Here is a 7,677-nt window from a genome sequence, read left to right as displayed (position 1 = left end):
TGGGTTGGCCAACTGGAGGATGAGAGGTCTAAGTTGACATTAAGACAACCACCATACATTTGAGTGAGGCCATTCTAGACACTCCAGTTCTGACTGAACTAACCAGATGAGGAAAGCCGCACAGTCAACTGAGCAAGTGACAAATAAGTAGTGCTTGTTGCCTTCCTGAGACAGAATTGACTCCTTAGCAGTGAATGAGTCTATACTCTAGATTAGGGTTGACTACTTATTCAGCAAAAGCTACCTGATATAACCACCATACAACTCTGTCATGTGTTGCAACTTGACTGTGACATCTCTAACACAGAGGCACATTGACTTATACTTCTGTGATGGTCCCTCAGGACTCAGCAGCCTGCCTCACACCTTCAAGACGATGGTATGTTTGTCAATTGAGATAATCTTTAAAGTTTCCACTGGGTTTCATGGAATTCCTTTAGACACCAGCATAGAGATATGCAATCCTGCCACATCAAATTTTTCTAGGGAAAATGGCATCCAGCCATAAGCTTTGAAATTGGATGTGTGCCGATGCAGGGGCACTTTGCCGGTGTTCTACAAACCCAAGGAGTTTAACAAAAACTAGCTCCCTTCAGATTCGGACCATAACTCAGGCCTCCCCCTCAGGTCCTGCGGGAAATGTAAGGCCTAGAAGAATGAGAGGGGCGACTGGTTCCAAATATGTTCAGACAGAGTTGGCTGCAAAGATCATTGTACAAGCTACAGATAATGTGATTTCAGCCATCAAAATGTTAGTATGAATTCATTTGGGGCTCATTCAGCTGAATGCAATGCCATTCCTCTTGATTGTGTTATTCTCAGCATAATAAATCATATGATTTTCTGATTCAAAATGGCCAATGCCAGTCCATTTGACTCACTAATGCCTAAGATATCCATGTTTATGCATTCTGTTTCATTTTGGCCCACTTCCAATTTTCCTGCATTCATACTTCACACATTCCAAGTTCTGATCATCAGCAGAGTTTTGCAGCTGTTTCTCCTTATCTTGAGTTGTGCCCCATCAAAACATAAAGATCCCAAATATTCCATTTCAACAGGCTTTGCCCCAACCATGCCACTATGGTCTACTTCCCTCCAAAAAAATAACTCTTCCTCAGTTCCATTTGAGTGCCCTCTGACCAAAGGGACACATCCTCTGGTGCTATCTCTGCCAATGTTCTGCTTCCATTCAATGGGCCTTTAGTATCTGAAAATGTTTCCCAGCTATGATTCACTGAGTCTGGAATAACACATTCAAGACCAGTGGTATTGCATTCATTGTCAAAAAGGATATTGCAAAGTCAACCTTGAAGTGCAATGCTATCTGTGATAGGATTATATGTCTTCAAAGAAAAATACATCAATGTACTGTTAGTAAAACTTATACACCAATCATAAAACTAGCGGGAAGAAATTGAACGATTCTATGAACTAATTCAGTTGGAAATTTGCCAAACATGCAATAGATGCATTGGTAATTATTGGTGACTGGAGTGCAGAAGTTCTAAACAAGGAGAAAATGGTCTTTGAGGAAATGGATTTGAGGAAATACCTTTTTTCAATTACACAAAAGGTGCCTATACACATGGATTTCCCCAGATGGAAACACAGAAATCAAATTGACTACATCTGTGGGAAGACATGATAGAGAGCTCAATATTGGCAGCTAAAACTAGACTAGGGGATGACTGTGGAATAGACCATCAATTGGTCATATTTAAGTTCAAGATAAAGCTGAGGAAAATTGAAACAAATCCACAAGAGACAAAAGATGACCTTGAGCCTATCCTACCTGTTTTTTGAGAACATCTCAAGAACAGCCTTGATGCACTGAACACGAGTGACAGAAGACCTGATGAGCTGTAGGAGGACATCAAGATCATCATTCATGAAGAAAGCAAAAGATCATTAAAAAGACAGGCAAGACAGAAAAGACCAAGGTGGATGTCAGAAGAGAATCCAAAACTTGCTCTTAATCATAGAGCAGCTAAGGCAAATGGAAGAAATACTGAAGTCAATGAGCTAAAAGAACATTTCAAAGCACAGCTGAAGAAGACAAAATGAAATATAATGAAATGTGCAAAGAACTAGAATTAGAAACATGCTCAGCACATCTGAAACTGAAAGAACTCAAGAAAAATATTCAAGTCTCGAGTTGCAATCTTGAAAGATTCTATGGGTCAAATATTGAATGATACAAGGAACATCAAAAGAAGATGGAAAGGACACAGAGAGTCGTCGTACCCAAACGACTAGTCGACAGTCCACCATTCGAGCAAGAACCAGTCATACTGGAGGAAGAAGTCCAAACTGCACTGAATGTATTAACTCAACACAAGGCTTCAGGAATTGATGGAATAGAGATTGAAATGTTTCAACAGACTGAGGAAGCACTCACTTGTCTATGCTAGGAAATTTGGAAGACAGCTACTTGGCCAATTGATTGGAAGAGATCCATATTTGTACCCATTCCAAAGAAAAGTGACCCCAAAGAATGTTCAAACTCTAAAGGAATATCATTGATATTGCATGCAAGTGAAATTTTGCTGAAGATCATCCAACAAAATTTGAAGGAATACCTTGACTGTGAGCTGCCAGAGGTTCAAGCTGGATTCAGAAGTGAACATGGAAGAAGCAATATCATTGCTGATGAAAACTGGATCTTGGCTGAATACAAAGAATACTAGAAATTGTTTACTTGTGTTTTATTGACTATGCCAAGACATTCAACTATGTAGATTATAACAAACTATGAAAAGCCTTGAGAAGAATGTGAATTCCAGAACACTTCATTTCACTCATTCAGAACTTGTGCATGGATTAATAGGCAGGTGTGGTGTGTGAGTTGAACATGGTAATACTGCATGATTTAAAGTCAGGAAGGGTGTGTGTGAGGGCTGTGTCCTCTCACCACACTTATTCAGTCTGTTTGCTGAGAAAACAATCAGAGAAGCTGGATTATATGAAGAAGAATGTCCCATCAGGACTGGAGGAAGGCTTATTCACAACCTCTGTGCTATATGCAGATGACACAATCTTACTTGCTGGAAGTGAGGAGGAATTAAAGCACTTGCTGATGAAGATCAAGATCTTCGCGATAGAGTATAACTTAATATAAGCAAAATCCTCACAACTGGACCAATAGGAAACAATGATAAATGGAGAAAAGTTAAAAAGGATTTTTTTCTTGCTTGGGCCCATAATCAATGCTCATGGAAGCAGAGTCAAGACACCAAATGATGCATTGCATTGGGTAAATCTGCTGCACAAGACTTCTTTCGAGTGTTGAAAAGCAAGGATATTCCTTTGAAGAGTAAGGCCCACCTCACCCAAGCCATGGTATTTTCAATTGCTGGGTATACTTATGAAAGATGGTCACTGAATAAGGAAGACAGAAAAAGAATCAAAGCATCTGTGTAGTGGACCTGGGAAAGTGTATTGAAAGTACCAAGGACTGCTCAAAGAACAACCTCATCTGTCTTAGAGGAAATATGACCTTGGAGGCAAAAATGCTGAGACTTCATCTTACATATTTTGGACATTTTGTCAGAAGAGACTTATCCTTGGAGAACTATATCATGTTTTATCACAGCAGAAGGGAAGCAAAACAAAGGAGGGGTCCTCAAGGAGATGGATTGACACAGTGGTTTCAATAATGGGCTCAGGCATATGAATAATTGTGAGCATGGCACAAAATGGGACCACGTGTTGTTCTGTCGTGTGTAAAGTGACTATGTGTGTAAAGTGACTATGGGTCGTGTGTAAAGTGACTATGGGTCGTGTGTAAAGTGACTATGTGTGTAAAGTCAACTAGGGCACCAAGTTGAAGGCACCTAACAACAACAACTCCCTGCATTTGAGTCCATTATGACCCATAGTGATCACATAGGATGAGAAAGAACTGCCCCTACGGGTTTCCAAGATTAACTCTTTATGGGAGTGGTAAGCCTCATCTTTCTCCTGCAGGGCAGCTGGTGGTTTTGAACTGCTGACCAGGAAGTTAGCAGCCCAATGTATAACCACTGTCCAACCAGGGCCCCTTTGGTGCTGGAGGAACTAAATGAGATATTGGAAAACCTCTCTTTCTTTTAATGGCTGAAAGGAATTTGCATAAAGACAAATAACATTTCCTGTCACTTAAAACGCCACCACATCCTCGCTCCCCAGCCTGCCCTGTGAGCAGACACCTCAGTGCCTCTCTCTGTCTTACTTTTTCTGATCCCAACCTCTCTTTTTCCTTCTTTTATTTTTGCTTTTCTCTTTTCCGGTTCCACCTTTTACCATCTCCTCACATAAGCGCATTACTCCACAGGCAGGGGCAGAGCAAGTTTCCCCATCTGACTCTCCCCAGTCCCCCCTGCCCTCCCTGGAGAGGAAGCCCCTTCCTGATCTAGGCACATGCAATGGACAGCAACTGGGGGAATTGGGCTGGCAGTGGTCACAGATATGGGGTCATCATGGAACTAATTCACTGACCGACTTGATCCAGCATCCTCAGCCCTGTGTCATGATGCTCAAGCCCCTGTACCTGTGTCCTCTGGTCTGTTCCCCAGTCTTCTCGCTCTTCAAGTCCTCCCATTCTCACCCAGCAGGACCCAGCGCCTTGCTCTGGGGAAAATGAGGTGCTAACGGGACACACAGATGGTCTACAGAACTTCTGGGCAGAGGAGGAAGAATTGGATAGATAGCTATATTAAACTGGGTGACAGGAAGATCCAATTTATATCATGAAGTTTCCAGAGATTGTCTTTCCTACTGGACAAAGCAATCTCTAGAGAAGCCCAGATGGAATGCCAAGATAGCTCCAAGTCAGAATATTTCTCCATCCCAGAGAGATGAAGAGATTCCGGGGCTGGCCAACATCAAGTACCAATTCAACCTTTATCCAGAAGCATTGGTTCTGGCTAGCAGGCTTTTGGGCAGGTTTCTAGCCACTCTAAAGGCCCACACAAAATACTTGAGTTGTATTGCAATGAGCTGTTGTTTCTTAGCTGCCAAGAGTGTAGACTGCAGAGGAATGAGAGATTTCCAGTTCTGAATGTGTTGGTATGAGATAGTGTCTGTGGGTGCTCTTCATATGAAATTCTGGGAACAGAGAGTACTATTCTGGATAAATTGAATTGGGATCTTCACACAGCCCCAAGAATGACCTTTCTCCACATTTCCCATGCCATTGCAATGTCCACTAGGCATCAGTTTTCCTTCAGTTTACCCAACTCAGTGCTGGTATTCCTTACCAAACACCTCCTCCATTGTATGGCCTGCAACCAACTTCTAATTCAAAGGATATGTGTTTGCTTTGGCCATGGCTAGTTTTGGAGATGAAGACACTCATTCCAGGTTGACTTCCTCTCACAGCTGAACTGCGTCAGAAAGCACACGTGGACACTCCCAGGTGGTCCCCTGCTGGTAGCTGATGGCACCTCAGCTTTCTGCTCAGCAGTTTTCTCTGCCTCTGAATTCCTTATACGTCTACTGTTTTCTCAAGTGAAAGAGTATCAAGAGTGTTCAGTTTATATTCCTCCTCTGTCCCAGGCCCAGATTTCCCCAGGACAACAGCAAAGCCAGAAGTGCCAATCAGAGGTGCCACAGCCTTGTGGCATCGTTTCCCAGATGCCAGTGGGTGCAAGTGTACCTCAGTTAAACACAAACTAGAGGAAATGAAAGTGATGGACTTCTGTGGTGGGATTCACTGGCTCTATAATGAAGATACGGCTTCAGAACATGTGAGTTTTGTGTAGCACTGATTTATGAAACCGTGAGGGATGTAATTCCCCTCGTCCATCTTTGTGACTTATTTCTGTCAAGTTGTTTCAACTAGTACTACCTTCAAGTACAAAAGCAAAGCAGACTACTCTGAGAATGGGAACATACAAAGTGAGCAAAGGATATATATGTGATTAATAACTTAAGAGCCTGAATTAAAATGAGCCAGCAAAACAAACCTCTTAGTTACTGTGCAGTTAATTATTATAATTCAATATTATTTAAATATTTAAAGACCATGAAAAGTATACAAAATTTCAGAAAAGTCAATATTTTAAAAATTAGTTATAGTGTTTGCCATTTCTACTATTTTCTCTACTGAAATATTCTGAAATATAATATTACTTACCTGTGTCGAATAAATAATGTCATATTTAATGTTTGGAAAAGTTCAAAAATTCTTAACTAGCCAACCTTATACCCAACAACTTAATGTAATTTCCCTCTCTTGCTTTCTTCTTCATTGAATACTTAATGAATTTTATGCATACTTAATAAATTTTATGCATGTTGATCTATATACACTGGCCTCCACTAAGCAGGAAAGTCTCCAAATTATTATTTTTTTAGCAATTTAGTGAACAAATTATTTGTATAACAGTCATGTATAATTCATGATGCAAATTCAAATAAATTAGAAAAGTTACTTTGAAATTTCCCTACATGGATCAAGTGGGGGAAAAATCATATAAGCGGGTGACTTTAAATATTTATCTCATTTCAAATTCTAGAATGCAGAAATAAAATGATTGCTTTTATTTTATTTATCTTAAAGTGAAATTTATAAGTGATTAAGACATGCTTAGATTTGTTTAAAGCATTTTTGACATTTACATAAAATAATTTGTTGTGATGTTAATATACCCAGGTGCTCAACAATGAAATATGTATATAAACAACTGAAATTAGATTTTTTAACTGATCAGAATTTCTCCCACTTATAATCAGTAAGAAATGGTGTCTAAATATTGGGGCAGGTCTATGATGTGAATATGTAACATGTCATAACAATCCAGTACCCAAATTTATTTGGCTAGGAGTTTGTAAAAGTTGTTCCCCTGATTATAATTGTCTTAATGACTTATGGATCCTGAGCAATCTGTGCAATCTAAGGAAGGTATTGCGGTCACAACCATGTAATGATCGATGGTAAAATCCTCTGGTAGCAATACAAAAAGTTGTCCTTAAAGAACAACTCTGGAGGCTGGGGAATAAGGGGGAATGTGGCTGCTGGCGAACCCCTCGGAGACTACTGTGGAGCTACCCCAGGAGGAATGTCCCGTACTTCCTGGCAGCAAGAAGTTCCATTTAAAAGCCAAGTAAACCCAAGTGGAACAGCGCCTGCAGAAAGACTCATTTTTATGGACCATTGGCACAAGCTTCTTCTGTGGGCTCCACTCGTCTCTAGGACAACCAATTTTTTCCTAGCTCCTGACACAACCCAGCCAGCCAAACCTCTTACCATACTAGCTTTTAGCTGCTTGGTGAAGAGCAGATTGTGTGGGGAGCTTGGTACAGACATAATCTGTATCCAAGCTTCATTTTGGGGGGGGTCATTTCCCCCCTTAATTTCTTTCCTGCTTTGCTTTCCAGTACCCTCCCCACCACATGACCTACCTCCTCCCAAAGCATACAGGTATACACAATAACACTACCAAAGAATCAGGCATCCCCACCCACAAGGCAATGGAATTTTTAAAAGTTATTTTCTTTTCTTTGGGTTTTACATTTTTGGTCCATTATATTACTTTTATTATTCTTTTCTAGGTAACTCCCATTTCCTTTTCCTGGATCCTATTCTGGTGCAACCTCACCCTTTCCTGGGAATGTGCATTGTCCTCAGAAAAAATCAGACAGGCCTATAGATTGCAGCATACCCACTCACCACCAGATAACTATGGGTATGCA

General features: G+C 40.6%; 1 pseudogene; it reads left to right on the top strand.

The window, feature by feature from the left end:
- The first annotated feature begins 271 nt into the window (after window positions 1–271).
- LOC142422669 (cyclin-I-like) lies at window positions 272–5,796 on the top strand (annotated as a pseudogene).
- Window positions 5,797–7,677: the final 1,881 nt, after the last annotated feature.

Source organism: Tenrec ecaudatus, chromosome 12, assembly GCF_050624435.1.
Source record: "Tenrec ecaudatus isolate mTenEca1 chromosome 12, mTenEca1.hap1, whole genome shotgun sequence".
In the NCBI taxonomy this organism is placed as follows: domain Eukaryota; kingdom Metazoa; phylum Chordata; class Mammalia; order Afrosoricida; family Tenrecidae; genus Tenrec; species Tenrec ecaudatus.
The sequence above is the reverse complement of the archived record's forward strand: the minus strand, read 5'-3'. Positions and strand labels throughout refer to the sequence as shown.